This window comes from Triticum dicoccoides, chromosome 1A (assembly GCF_002162155.2).
Source record: "Triticum dicoccoides isolate Atlit2015 ecotype Zavitan chromosome 1A, WEW_v2.0, whole genome shotgun sequence".
Lineage (NCBI taxonomy): Eukaryota > Viridiplantae > Streptophyta > Magnoliopsida > Poales > Poaceae > Triticum > Triticum dicoccoides.
Window position 1 is genome coordinate 112,809,967 of NC_041380.1, and position 15,953 is coordinate 112,825,919.

Sequence of the window (15,953 nt, forward strand, 5' to 3'; positions counted from 1 at the left end):
ATTGGCCATATCATGTCACGTTTATTATTTGATTGCATGTGATGTTTATCATGTTTTGCATCTTGTTTACTTAGAACGACGGTAGTAAATAAGATGATCCCTCACAATAAATTCAAGAAGTGTTCCCCCTAACTGTGCACCGTTGCGACAGTTCGCTGTTTCAAAACACCACGTGATGATCGGGTGTTTTATTCAGACGTTCACATACAACGGGTGTAAGAAAGATTTACACAAGCAAACACTTAGGTTGACTTGACGAGCCTAGCATGTACAGACATGGCCTCGGAACACAGAAGACCGAAAGGTCGAGCATGAGTCGTATAGAAGATACGATCAACATGAAGATGTTCACCGATGTTGACTAGTCCGTCTCACGTGATGATCGGACACGGTCTAGTTTAACTCGGATCATGTAATACTTAGATGACTAGAGGGATGTCTAATCTAAGTGGGAGTTCACTAATAATTTGATTAGTTGAACTTAATTATCATGAACTTAGTCTAAAATCTTTGCAATATGTCTTGTAGATCAAATGGCCAACGTAGTCCTCAACTTCAACGCGTTCCTAGAGAAAACTAAGCTGAAAGACGATGGCAGCAACTATACGGACTGGGTCCGGAACCTGAGGATCATACTCATAGCTGCCAAGAAAGATTATGTCCTACAAGCACCGCTTGGTGACGCACCCGTTCTCCCTGCAGAACAAGATGTTATGAACGCTTGGCAGGCACGTTTCGATGACTACTCCCTCGTTCAGTGCGGCATGCTTTACAGCCTAGAGCCGGGGCTCCAAAAGCGTTTTGAGAGACATGGAGCATATGAGATGTTCGAAGAGCTGAAAATGGTTTTCCAAGCTCATGCCCGGGTCGAGAGATATGAAGTCTCCGACAAATTCTTCAGCTGTAAGATGGAGGAAAACAGTTCTGTCAGCGAGCACATACTCACTATGTCTGGGTTGCATAACCGCTTGACTCAGCTGGGAGTTAATCTCCCGGATGATGCGGTCATTGACAGAATCCTCCAGTCGCTTCCACCAAGCTACAAGAGCTTTGTGATGAACTTCAATATGCAGGGGATGGAAAAGACCATTCCTGAAGTATTTGCTATGCTGAAATCAGCAGAGGTAGAAGTCAGGAAGGAACATCAAGTGTTGATGGTCAATAAAACCACTAAGTTCAAGAAAGGCAAGGGTAAAAAGAACTTCAAGAAGGACGGCAAGGAGGTTGCCGCGCCCGGCAAGCAAGCTGCCGGGAAGAAGCCAAAGAATGGACCCAAGCCCGAGACTGAGTGCTTTTATTGCAAGGGAAGCGGTCACTGGAAGCGGAACTGCCCTAAGTACTTAGCGGATAAGAAGGCCGGCAAAACAAAAGGTATATGTGATATACATGTAATTGATGTGTACCTTACTAGTGCCCGTAGTGGCTCCTGGGTTTTTTATACCGGTGCAGTTGCTCACATTTGTAACTCAAAGCAGGGGCTGCGGAATAAGCGGAAACTGGCAAAGGACGAGGGGACGATGCGCGTCGGGAATGGTTCCAAGGTCAATGTGATCGCCGTCGGCACGCTGCCTCTGCATCTCCCTTCGGGATTAGTTTTAAACCTTAATAATTGTTATTTAGTGCCAACTTTGAGCATGAACATTGTATCGGGATCTCGTTTAATTCGAGATGGCTACTCTTTTAAATCTGAGAATAATGGTTGTTCCATTTTTATGAGAGATATGTTTTATGGTCATGCTCCTATGGTGAATGGTTTATTCTTTATGAATCTCGAACGTGATGCTACACATGTTCATAATGTGAGTACCAAAAGAAGTAAGGTTGATAATGATAGTCCCACATACTTGTGGCACTGCCGCCTTGGTCACATAGGTGTCAAACGCATGAAGAAGCTCCATGCTGATGGACTTTTAGGGTCTCTTGATTATGAATCATTTGACACGTGCGAACCATGCCTTATGGGTAAAATGACCAAGACTCCGTTCTCAGGAACAATGGAGCGAGCAACCGACTTATTGGAAATCATACATACTGATGTGTGCGGTCCAATGAGTGTTGAGGCTCGCGATGGCTATCGTTATGTTCTCACCCTCACTGATGATTTAAGTAGGTATGGGTATATCTAATTAATGAAACACAAGTCTGAAACCTTTGAAAAGTTCAAGGAATTTCAGAGCGAGGTTGAAAATCAACGTGACAGGAAAATCAAGTTTCTGCGATCAGATCGTGGAGGAGAATACTTGAGTCACGAGTTTGGGGCACACTTAAGAAAATGTGGAATAGTTTCACAACTCACGCCGCCTGGAACACCTCAGCGTAATGGTGTGTCCGAACATCGTAATCGCACTCTGTTAGATATGGTGCGATCTATGATGTCTCTTACCGATTTACCGCTTTCTTTTTGGGGCTATGCTTTAGAGACTGCCGCATTCACTTTAAATAGGGCTCCGTCGAAATCCGTTGAGACGACACCGTATGAATTGTGGTTTGGGAAGAAACCTAAGCTGTCGTTTCTAAAAGTTTGGGGATGCGATGCTTATGTCAAGAAACTTCAACCTGAAAAGCTCGAACCCAAGTCGGAAAAATGCGTCTTCATAGGATACCCAAAAGAAACTATTGGGTACACCTTCTACCTCAGATCCAAAGGCAAGATCTTTATTGCCAAGAATGGGTCCTTTCTGGAGAAAGAGTTTCTCTCGAAAGAAGTAAGTGGGAGGAAAGTAGAGCTTGATGAAGTATTACCTCTTGAACCGGAAAATGGCGCAACTCAAGAAAATGTTCCTGAGGTGCCAGCACCGACTAGAGAGGGAGTTAATGATAATGATCAAGATACTTCTGATCAAGCCCCTACTGAAATTCGAAGGTCCACAAGGACACGTTCCGCACCAGAGTGGTACAGCAACCCTGTCTTGGAAATCATGCTGTTAGACAATGGTGAACCTTCGAACTATGAAGAAGCGATGGCGGGCCCGGATTCTGACAAATGGCTAGAAGCCATGAAATCCGAGATAGGATCCATGTATGAAAACAAAGTATGGACTTTGACTGACTTGCCCGTTGAGCGGCGAGCCATAGAAAATAAATGGATCTTTAAGAGGAAGACAGACGCGGATGGTAATGTGACCATCTATAAAGCTCGGCTTGTCGCTAAGGGTTATCGACAAGTTCAAGGGGTTGACTACGATGAGACTTTCTCACCGGTAGCGAAGCTGAAGTCCGTCCGAATCATGTTAGCAATTGCCGCATTCTATGATTACGAAATATGGCAAATGGACGTCAAAACGACATTCCTTAATGGTTTCCTTAAGGAAGAATTGTATATGATGCAGCCGGAAGGTTTTGTCGATCCTAAGAATGCTGACAAAGTGTGCAAACTCCAACGCTCGATTTATGGGCTGGTGCAAGCATCTCGGAGTTGGAACATTCGCTTTGATGAGATGATCAAAGCGTTTGGGTTTACACAGACTTATGGAGAAGCCTGTGTTTACAAGAAAGTGAGTGGGAGCTCTGTAGCATTTCTCATATTATATGTAGATGACATACTTTTGATGGGAAATTATATAGAACTCTTGGACAGCATCAAGGCCTACTTGAATAGAAGTTTTTCAATGAAGGACCTTGGAGAAGCTGCTTATATATTAGGCATCAAAATCTATAGAAATAGATCGAGACGCCTCATAGGTCTTTCACAAAGCACATACCTTGATAAGATATTGAAGAAGTTCAATATGGATCAATCCAAGAAGGGGTTCTTGCCTGTGTTACAAGGTGTGAAATTGAGCTCAGCTCAATGTCCGACCACGGCAGAAGATATAGAAGAGATGAGCGTCATCCCCTATGCCTCAGCCATAGGTTCTATTATGTATGCCATGCTGTGTACCAGACCTGATGTTAACCTTGCCGTAAGTTTGGTAGGAAGGTACCAAAGTAATCCCGGCAAGGAACACTGGACAGCGGTCAAGAATATCCTGAAGTACCTGAAAAGGACTAAGGAAATGTTTCTCGTTTATGGAGGTAACGAAGAGCTCGTCGTAAAGGGTTACGTCGACGCTAGCTTCGACACAGATCTGGATGACTCTAAGTCACAAACCGGATACGTGTATATTTTGAATGGTGGGGCAGTAAGCTGGTGCAGTTGCAAGCAAAGCGTCGTGGCGGGATCTACATGTGAAGCGGAGTACATGGCAGCCTCGGAGGCAGCACATGAAGCAATATGGGTGAAGGAGTTCATCACCGACCTAGGAGTCATACCCAATGCGTCGGGGCCGATCAAGCTCTTCTGTGACAACACTGGAGCTATTGCACTTGCCAAGGAGCCCAGGTTTCACAAGAAGACAAGGCACATCAAGCGTCGCTTCAACTCCATTCGTGAAAATGTTCAAGATGGAGACATAGAGATTTGTAAAGTACATACGGACCTGAATGTAGCAGATCCGTTGACTAAACCTCTCCCTAGAGCAAAACATGATCAACACCAGAATTCCATGGGTGTTCGGTTCATCACAATGTAACTAGATTATTGACTCTAGTGCAAGTGGGAGACTGTTGGAAATATGCCCTAGAGGCAATAATAAAAGCATTATTATTATATTTCCTTGTTCATGATAATTGTCTTTATTCATGCTATAATTGTGTTATCCGGAAATCGTAATACATGTGTGAATAACAGACACCAACATGTCCCTAGTGAGCCTCTAGTTGACTAGCTCGTTGATCAACAGATAGTCATGGTTTCCTGACTATGGACACTGGATGTCATTGATAACGAGATCACATCATTGGGAGAATGATGTGATGGACAAGACCCAATCCTAAACATAGCACAAGATCGTATAGTTCGTTTGCTAGAGTTTTCTAATGTCAAGTATCTATTCCTTTGACCATGAGATCGTGTGACTCCCGGATACCGTAGGAGTGCTTTGGGTATGCCAAACGTCACAACGTAACTGGGTGACTATAAAGGTAGACTACGGGTATCTCTGAAAGTGTCTGTTGGGTGACATGGATCAAGACTGGGATTTGTCACTCCGTATGACGGAGAGGTATCACTGGGCCCACTCGGTAATGCATCATCATAATGAGCTCAAAGTGACCAAGTGTCTGGTCACGGGATCATGCATTACGGTACGAGTAAAGTGACTTGCCGGTAACGAGATTGAACGAGGTATTGGGATACCGACGATCGAATCTCGGGCAAGTAACATATCGATAGACAAAGGGAATAGCGTACGGGATTGATTAAATCCTCGACATCGTGGTTCATCCGATGAGATCATCGTGGAGCATGTGGGAGCCAACATGGGTATCCAGATCCCGCTGTTGGTTATTGACCGGAGAGTCGTCTCGGTCATGTCTGCTTGTCTCCCGAACCCGTAGGGTCTACACACTTAAGGTTCGGTGACGCTAGGGTTATGAAGATATGTATATGCAGAAACCCGAATGTTGTTCGGAGTCCCGGATGAGATCCCGGATGTCACGAGGAGTTCCGGAATGGTCCGGAGGTAAAGAATTATATATAGGAAGTGCTATTTCGGGCATCGGGACAAGTTTCGGGGTTATCGGTATTGTACCGGGACCACCGGAAGGGTCCCGGGGGTCCACCGGGTGGGGCCACCTGTCCCGGGGGGCCACATGGGCTGTAGGGGGTGCGCCTTGGTCTAGATGGGCCAAGGGCACCAGCCCCTATAGGCCCATGCGCCTAGGGTTTCCCCCTAGGAGGAGTCCTAGTGGTGGAAGGCACCCCGAGGTGCCTTGGGGGGGAGGGAAACCCTCCCCTGGCCGCCGCACCTAGGAGATCAGATCTCCTAGGCTGCGCACCAGCCCCCCTGGCACCCCTATATATAGTGGGGGAGAGGAGGGACCTAACACACCAGCCCCTGGCGCCTCCACCTCCCCCCTTTACGTCTCTCCCTCGTAGTCTCGGCGAAGCCCTGCTGCTGTGACGCCCTGCATCCACCACCACGCCGTCGTGCTGCTGGATCTTCATCAACCTCTCCTTTCCCCTTGCTGGATCAAGAAGGAGGAGACGTCTCCCGTCCCGTACGTGTGTTGAACGCGGAGGTGCCGTCCGTTCGGCGCTGGTCATCGGTGATTTGGATCACGTCGAGTACGACTACATCATCACCGTTCTTTTGAACGCTTCCGCTCGCGATCTACAAAGGTATGTAGATGCATCTAATCACTCGTTGCTAGATGAACTCCTAGATGATCTTGGTGAAACGAGTAGGAAAATTTTGTTTTCTGCAACGTTCCCCAACACTTAGCCCGTTTTCTTAGGCTATATCTGCCGGTGTTTTCCAGTAGCACCGAGCCGATAGTAGCAGATGATTGGCTCCGCAAGACAGCAAGGGAGTTGACCACAACAGGATGCATAGATGCGCAAAAGGTGAAGTTTGCCGCACATCAGATTGAAGGACCTGCAACATCATGGTGGGAGAATTTCACCGCCACTTTCCCTATCGACACTGTCACATGGGACCAGTTTCAGCAGGCTTTCCGTACTGCCCATGTTTTAGAAGGAGCTATGGCCATGAAGAAGCGAGAGTTTCGCAACTTGCGCCAAGGAGGACAGACAGTTGGCCAGTATGTGGAGGACTTCAGTAAGTTAGCACGTTATGCCCCAGATGACGTTGCTATGGATGCAGCTAAGCAGGAGAAGTTTCTGGAAGGACTGAATGATGAGCTGAGCATGCAGTTGATGGTAGCAACCTTCAACAACTACCAGGAGTTGGTAGACCGTGCTCTCATGATTGAAGGGAAGCAACAGCAGATTGAGAACCGCAAGAGGAAGTATGGACAAGGGAAGTACAATTCAGGAGCTCAGCAGAAGCCACGTTTTACCCCTAGACCGGGAGGACATTTTCAGCATACCCATGGAGGAGGTAGCTCGCACAATCACAATGGCACCAAGAATGGTAATGGGAATGGAGGAAGCAATGGCCAGAACCGCACCAACCCATCAACCCCAGCCAAGAGAGACCTGAGCTAAGTCACTTGTTTCAAGTGCCAGAAGATGGGACATTATGCCAATGAATGTCCTGAATCCCAGAATGGAAATGGCAATGGAAGCTCGAGGAAGAAGCCGAACCCTTTCAACATGGGACAAGTGAACCACGTTAATGTGGAGGAGGTTGAAGAGCAGCCGGATGCAGTAATCGGTAAGTTTTTGGTTAAGTCATTTACTGCACTCGTTCTTTTTGATACTGGTGCATCGCATTCATACATATCAACGGGATTTGTGGATAAGTATAATCTTCCCACCAAAGTTCTTAGAACACCTATGCTAGTAAGCTCACCAGGAGCGGAGTATATGGCTAGTAAGGGATGTTTTCAAGTGCCATTGAGTATAGGTAGGCATGTGTTTCCCTCGGATTTGATCATTTTGGAATCACAAGGTCTGGATGTAATCCTGGGTATGGATTGGCTGTCGATGTATGGAGGAAACATCGATTGCGCCAGTAAGTCAATTTTGCTTACCACCCCAGAAGGAAGAAGGATCAAGTATGTATCCCGGCATGTGCCGAAGAGGACTCCAGTAAATTTCTTAATAGGAGTTGTGCAGGAGGAAGTACCAGTAGTGAAGGATTTCCCAGATGTATTTCCAGAGGAGTTGCCAGGCATTGCCACCGGATAGAGATATTGAGTTTTTGGTTGAGCTTTTGCCAGGCACATGGCCAATATCTAAGAGACCGTATAGGATGCCCGCAAAGGATTTGGAAGAATTTAAGAAGCAGATTAAGGAGTTACTGGATAAAGGTTATATCCGCCCAAGCTCTTCACCTTGGGGATCACCAGTACTTCTAGTGGAGAAGAAGGATGGATCGTTAAGGATGGCTGTTGATTATCGAGGATTGAATGAAGTAACCATCAAGAACAAGTACCCACTACCAATGATCAATGATCTGTTTGATCGATTGCAAGGAGCTAAGGTATTTTCCAAGATCGATCTGCGATCAGGATACCATCACTTGAAGATTCAAGAACAGGATATACCTAAGATGGCTTTTACCACCAGGTATGGGCTGTACGAGTATACCATTATGTCATTTGGTCTGACTAACGCACCTGCATATTTTATGAACATGATGAACAAAGTATTTATGGAGTTTTTGGATAAGTTCGTCGTAGTGTTCATTGATGATATTCTGGTTTACTCGAAGAATGAAGAGGAGCATAAGGAGCATTTGCGTTTGGTACTTGGTAAGCTCAGAGAACATCAGTTATATGCCAAGTTTAGCAAATGTGAGTTTTGGTTGAACGAAGTTGGATTTCTCGTACACGTTATATCTGGAGAAGGTATAGCAGTAGATCCCGCTAAGGTTGACACTGTGACAAATTGGGAAGCGCCAACAACAGTTGGAGAGATCCGGAGTTTTCTTGGACTCGTAGGATACTACCGGAGGTTTATTGAAAATTTCTCAAAGATTGCGAAGCCTATGACGGAGTTGTTGAAGAAGGATACCAAGTTCATATGGACTGGGGAATGTGAGGCCAGTTTCCAGGAGTTGAAGAAACGTCTGGTTACATCACCAGTGTTGATTTTGCCAGATCAGACCAAGGATTATGAGGTGTATTGTGATGCTTCACGTCGAGGACTTGGAGCAGTGCTTATGCAAGAAGGAAGAGTTGTTTCATATGCCTCACGACAGCTTAAGCCTCATGAGTTAAATTATGCCACGCATGATTTGGAGTTAGCAGCTGTAGTGCATGCATTGAAGACTTGGAGACATTTTCTCATTGGAAACCATTGTGAGGTGTACACCAATCATAAGAGTTTGAAGTATATTTTCACGCAGAAGGAGTTGAATCTCAGGCAAAGGAGATGGTTGGAGCTCATCAAGGATTATGATATGAGATTGAATTATCACCCCAAAAAGGCTAGCGTAGTAGCTGCCGCGTTGAGCCGTAAAAGTCATGTCAACACCTTAATGATGGGAGACTTACCCAGAGAGTTAGCAGAAAATCTTCGTGAGCTATGTTTGGAGATAGTCCCGAGAGGCTATGTAGCAGCATTGGAGATTCAGTCTACTTTGATGGATAAGATCAGAGAAGCTCAAAGGACTGACAAGGAGATTGCTTCTATTAAGGAGAATATAAGCAAAGGAAAATCTAAAGGATTTCGTGAGGATGAGCACGATACCTTATGGTTTGAAGACCGTGTTTATGTGCCTAATGACCCGGAGATCAGGAAGTTAATTCTGCAAGAGGTCCATGATTCACCATATTCGATTCACCCAGGAAATACCAAGATGTATTTGGACTTGAAGGATACTTTCTGGTGGACCGGAATGAAGAAGGATATTGCAGAGTACGTAGCAGTTTGTGATGTATGTCAGAGAGTAAAAGCAGAGCATCAGAAGCCAGCGGGGCTACAGCCATTGCCGATACCCGAATGGAAGTGGGATAAGTTAGGCATGGATTTTATTACAAGATTGCCTAGAACACGTTCAGGCTATGACTCGATATGGGTTGTAGTCGATCGTTTGACAAAGGTAGCTCATTTCATCCCCGTGAAGACTACCTATACTAGTGCCAAGTTGGCAAAGATATACATGACCAGGATCGTATGTCTGCATGGAGTTCCAAGGAGCATTATATCAGATAGAGGAACCCAGTTTACCTCAAAGTTCTGGAATCAGTTGCATGAAACTTTGGGTACCAGGCTAGAGTTTAGTATAGCTTTCCATCCGCAGACAGATGGACAGACCGAGAGGGTCAATCAGATTTTGGAGGATATGCTGAGAGCTTGTGCGCTAGATTACAGATCTAGTTGGGACGAGAATTTGCCATACACAGAGTTCTCTTACAACAACAATTATCAATCCAGTTTGAAGATGGCCCCTTTCGAAGCCTTGTATGGAAGGAGGTGCAGGACCCCATTGTCGTGGGATGAAGTTGGAGACGGCCAGTTGTTTGGATTGGATCTGATTAAGGAGTTTGAACAGAAAGTAAAATTGATCCGCGATAGGCTCAAGGTAGCCCAGTCCAGGCAGAAGAGCTACGCAGATTCAAAATGCAAGGAGACAGTTTACGAAGTCGGAGATCGAGTTTATCTTCGAGTATCTCCACTTCGAGGAGTTAAGCATTTTGGAGTTAAGGGAAAATTAGCGCCACGTTTTGTAGGCCCATACAAGGTTTTGGAGCGTATGGGAGAAGTAGCTTATAAGTTGGAATTGCCCGAAGGATTGTCAGGAGTCCATGACGTGTTCCACGTTTCCCAGTTGAAGAAGTGCCGCGCAGAGATGGCTGATATACAGCTGAGAGACACAGTGCCGCTGGAAGCGATTCCGTTGGACAGTGATTTGACCTATGAGGAGAAACCAGTCAAGATTCTTGAGTATGCCAGCCGAGTCACCCGCAGCAAGGTTATTAAGTTTTGCAAAGTTCAGTGGAGCCACCACACGGAGGATGAAGCCACCTGGGAACGAGAGGAAGAATTGCTGAAGGACCACCCTCACCTATTTTCTAGCCAACCCGAATCTCGAGGGCGAGATTCATTTTAAGGGGGGTAGGTTTGTAACATCCCAAATTTTCAATTTGGAATGTTATACACTAGATCATCATTGCATATCATATTTTATTGCATTTTGGTTGATCCTAGAAATTCTACGCAACTCAAGGACCCTCGGAGAGAGTTGGGGATTTCGTTTTTTTCATATTTGAGTTTTCTCAAATTTTGGAAATAGGATAATTTGATTTTATTTATTTTATCTTCAATTATTTCTATTACAAAAATATGAGAGAGGGAATAAAATGACTTTCCTAAAATAAAGAAATATTGAGGATTTAATAAAAAATCAAATAAGATTTTATTTTGGTTTTATTTGCTATTTTATTTGAATTTAGGAAAAATGCGCGTTTTCCAAAATTGTATTTAGGCCCCAAATAAATGTTCATCCTATGCGGCTTGATTTTAGAAGCCGGGGAAAATTTATTCTGAAATTTTTGGAGTCCGTTTAGTATTCCTTTTGTTTTTTTTCTGAGCGTAATTATCTCTCCCTAATAATAAAGCACGGATTGAGTCTCTGGAGTCACCATCACGGTGTTTTTACAAAAACGTCCCTGTTATTTAAAGCATTCAACCCGCAGTCCCTTTCTAAGTGGATTCTTCAAAAACGTTTCGTTTTTGCATAAAACTCCCCGTTGTTTAGTATATTCCACCCGCTGTTCTTTTTAAAGTGCAATTGAATCCTTGAATAAAGACACGGCTTCCTTCCATGCTCCTCGATCTGTACGGTATGGTGCCGCCGCCGGCCCGCCGGTCTTCTTCTCCGGCCGTCAGCGCCCTCTTTTCCTTCCCCTCAATATCCGCTCCTAAGCTTCTCCGGCGTCTCCTGCAGTCTCCTCAATCTCCAACCTCTTGCTCCAGTGCTGTTCTTCTCTGATTTGGATTGAGTTGGAGTCCGTCTCCAACACAAAATCATGGAGTGCCCGACCCGGATTGGACTTGGCGGCCATAAGAAGGAAGGATCCTCCACCGCTTGCCTGCCTTGCGCCTCCCGGCGCTCTCGCGTTGTGGCTCGACCTGGCCCTTGCCCTGTCTCTCGCCATCGGCTGCCAGGTCAGAGACCTCGCCTCGGTCCTCCTTCTTAGCGCCTGGGTCGCCAGCCACGCTCAGCCCCCTCCTTGGCTTTGATCTGATGGCCCTTCCCCAACCTCCTCGACCTCGACAGATCCGGGAGGCCGCCGCTCGGTCAGGAAGGTGTGTTGTGATGTCTGAAGTCCTCTTACTTCCACTAAGTTTCAGGTTTAACCTCTGTATAATCTCAACTCAAGCAAGTTTCGCGCAGCAATTGAGGAGGCTTTCCTAGCCCAGCTTGTTTTTCTGAACTCCAAATAGGTGTTTTTTTCTCTCTCTCGAGTAGTTTGTGGATGAGCTTCCATGTATAGGCTTTGCTGACTACAATTTTTTTAAGGATTAGAAAATACAGAGTATTCTTGTCCTGATTGTACACAAGAGAATAATGATAGTTGAACCTCGAAGGGGCATATGTGCTAGAGCGGCGGAAGCTTGTGAAGCCATGGTCTATGATCTGCAGATATATAGTAGGAACAAGTGCGATTTGGATTTTCTTTTTGTTTGTCTTATGTGTCGCTTTGAGATGATGTGGCCGAGATATGGCCTCGCTGCTGTGCGTCAGAACCATGGCTCGAATGTGTGTTCCAGCCTCTATCAGACCTGGCCTCTAAGCATATCCTTCCAAGCTACGGTGGTGCACATGCTAGGCTACTCATTTGGTGCAGCCACCCCCCCTCCAACAAAGCAAGTTTTTTCGTTCAGATTATAGACCTCTTGAGTTCCAGTTTAGTTCAATAAAGGAAAGCTTTCTCTTCATGGTTTGCTCCTTATGATTCAAGAAGGAAGACCACTAGACACTTTTCTATAATTAGGTGATGTAGTGAACCTTCATCTTGCAGTCAAATTGCTTACACATACTGCCTCTTCATTTGCACCGTAGAAAATTGCACATGGGCTGATTCAGACTTTGAGGGTTCAGAAAACAGCTTGAAGAGCCAATCGATATGAAGGTGTTGCTCCTTTGTACCAGATCATAAATAGAAGGGGACATGGTTCTGATTTGTGACTATTGTGTGCTCTTGGACAGTCGAGGTACATGTTAGTTTTCTTTAACTACAGAAGCTAAATTCTTGTGAATTAGGATATCAGGTGTACACATTACTTTTATTTTGAATCATGTTCTCAATGCACTATCTATCTATCCAAGTATTCAAGGGAATTAATGGTGGGGGAATACATGCGTTTGCTCGTGCCCTTGTGCCCCTTGCCGCTCGACCTTTTTTGGGGTTCTAGCATGACTCTGTGGTCAGTCTTACTGAGATTGTTGGTCCTGTTCTAACTTATGATAATGTTGATTGGCAGGGAGTGGGGGTCAGAAGAGGGACGTTGGTGGTGTTCGAGATGTATTGGTGGTCAGCTGTTGGTAGGGCCCTCATGGAGACACTGGACAAGATGGTGCTCAGTGGTGTGCTCAGCCCCAAGCTCGCCTTAAGCGTCCTCCTGCAGTCCAGTAAGGTCCATTCGACATTTCCTCATTTGTGAATCAATCAACAAGCCTATAAAATAATAAATTGCATGCAGTTGGGTGTTTTTATCTTGATCTTTTTGTTTCTTTTAGTCCATGAGAGGTCGGACCCTTCCCTGGACCCTGCGCAAGTGGGAGCTACATGCACCAGGTTGCCCTTTTTAGTCCATGAGAGGTTGGAGCACCAGGTTAAGAGCAAGGCATTCTTCAAGTAATTCATCTCATCCAGTAGGTTGATAGTTTTTTCGGTAAGTCATCTCATCTAGTAGCTTGATAGTAGGGCTGGTTTCTATTGGTGCATTACTTCGTAATGAAAATAAATCACATCGCCTTTACCCAATGATTTTTGTCCAGAACCAATTATATTATTTCTTTTGTACGAGTACTGTCGTGGGTTTGTCACGACAGATGTCCTCGTGAAAGGACTTAGTCGTGGAGCCATCGCAACGGGTTAGCTTAAAGGGGTTAAACCGGACAAGGGGACACGGTAGTTTATACTAGTTCGGCCCCTTCGATGAAGGTAAAAGCCTATGTCTAGTTGTGATTGGTATTGCTAGGGTTTCGAAGGCCAGGGAGTGAATCCGCTTTGTCTGGCTCTCGAGTTGTTGTTGTCTGTCCCTAAACCGCGGCCGGGTCGTCCCTTTATATACATAGGTTGACGCCCGCCGGGCTACAGAGTCCCGAAGCCGGATTATAAACGTATCCGGTTCGGCCTCTCTCTTTCTATCTTACTATACAAGTTACATGACTAGGCCGGTTTACATTTGCAGACTGTAACCCGCCTTTGGGCCCTCCGTAAAGCGCCATCATCTTTACATCTTCATGGGCTTCTAATCTTCAAAGAGTCAACCCGGCTACATAAGGCCGGTTTACCTCCAGTAGTAATATCCCCAATATTAGGCCCCATATTGGTTTGAACTTGTTCATGTCAATCTTCCACACTTTAGAAAAATCTTCTCTCTTATCTTCATTTTTGATCTTGTAAACCGCCGTGACGTCATACTTCAAAATTACGATAAACTGCCCTGACGTCATCCATCCATTGATGTCGGAGATTTCCTTCATTTAATATATATCCAGTCATCGAGGCGACACCTTTATTAACTTACCCATTTTGGGGCTCCTCGATTCCCGTACTTGCCATTTTATCACTTCGTCTTATAAATAGGACCGAGGGGTCATTTTCACCGTTTCCCCCTGTGCCTCTTCGCGTCGTCTTCCTCGCGCCGCTCAGCCTCTGGAGCTCCGCCGCCACCATCGACCGTTGCCTCTGCTTCGACCTTGGCTGCTGCATCACCCTGAACGCACCAGAACACTGCGGCGCCCTTCCGCTTCCTCACGAGCTCCGGTAAGTTCTCTGCTTTTTTCACCATAGATCTGTTCTAGGGTTTTGATATTCTTCGCAGTTCTTCCTAAGTTCATCAGTGCTATTCTTCCCTGTTCTTCCTTTAATAGATGGACACTTCATGCTTGATGCATCTCTTGCCATAGCTTACCTACCATGGTCATCACAAATCCTTATGCGCAAAGAACTGATCTAGTCTGTCAAAAGTTGCTTCAGTTCTGCACCCCTTCAAGATCCAATTATTTTTGCTTTTCTGTCTTATCTTTAGATCTGAAAGTTGTATACATCACTGTGAGATCTGTTTCTATGTTCCTGTGAGATCCGTTCCTCCTCGCACCAATATAAGCGGTTTAACATTGTATAAATAGTCTATGCCATTAGCCCTCTGATAAACCGGAAGAGCATGTTACCTTCATAATTATGCTCCGGTTTAACAGTGTTTGATCAACCCTGTGCTAGCATTACCTTTCTCTCTCATTATACTAGTCTCCGAGTTGTACCATTTATCATATCAGCATGTTTCTTACTCCCTTGCCTCTTGTGTATAATCATGCGTAATTTATAAACCGGCCTTTCATTTTCAGATTGTTCGCTTTGCAATGGCCAAACAATTCACTGCCTACAACTGGGCTCGTTCCCGGGTTACTGAGGCTCAATTGAATGAGATGGTTAGCATCGGCTCTCTGCCTAAGAAAACTGAGATCAAATGGTGAGTTCCAGGAATAGAGAATCCTCCAACCCCAAGACAAGGCGAGGTGATAATCTTTGTTGACCATATAGGTCGTGGTTTCAAACCTCCAGGGTCAAAATTTTTATCGAGATGTGCTTGCCAGCTTCCAACTACATCCACAAGATATTGGTCCCAACTCAATCTCCAACTTATGCAATTTCCAAGTCTTCTGTGAAGTCTATTTACAAGAAGAACCAACTGCAGAATTGTTCCGGGATTTCTTTCACTTAAACCGGCGCACAGAGTTTGTGAATGGCCCGAACACAGAGCTTGGTGGTGTCTCGATTCAAAAGCGGAAAGAAGTGGAATTTCCTCATGCCAAACACCATAGCCACCCAAAGGAATGGAACCAAACATGGTTCTATTGCAGAGACACTTCGCCTGAGGATGAAAATCCCCTCCCCGCCTTCCGTGATCATAGATTATCCAATACTCACCCAATGCCACAACGCCTGAGCTCTTCAGAAAGGGCAAAATACGCTCCTCAAATCGCCAAGCTCCGGGCCTTTATGGCAAACGGTTTAACAGGTGTGGATTTTGTGCGCTGTTGGATATCCTGGAGTATCTTGCCGCTAAGCCGGCATCCCGGTTTAATGTGAGAATATACCGGTGAAGTTGACGATCCTCAACGCCACTGCAACATCCAATTATCTGAGGAAGAAATTACTGAAGGTGTAAAGAAAATTCTGAATGAATCGGAACTGGTCTATAGTCAAACTGGTCTGAGTCCCTTCTATACCAAGAACAAACCGCCTGCTGTAAGCATTACACTTCCTCTTCATCTCTAATACCTTTAACTTATACAAGCTGTAACCCTTCTTCTTTATATATATAT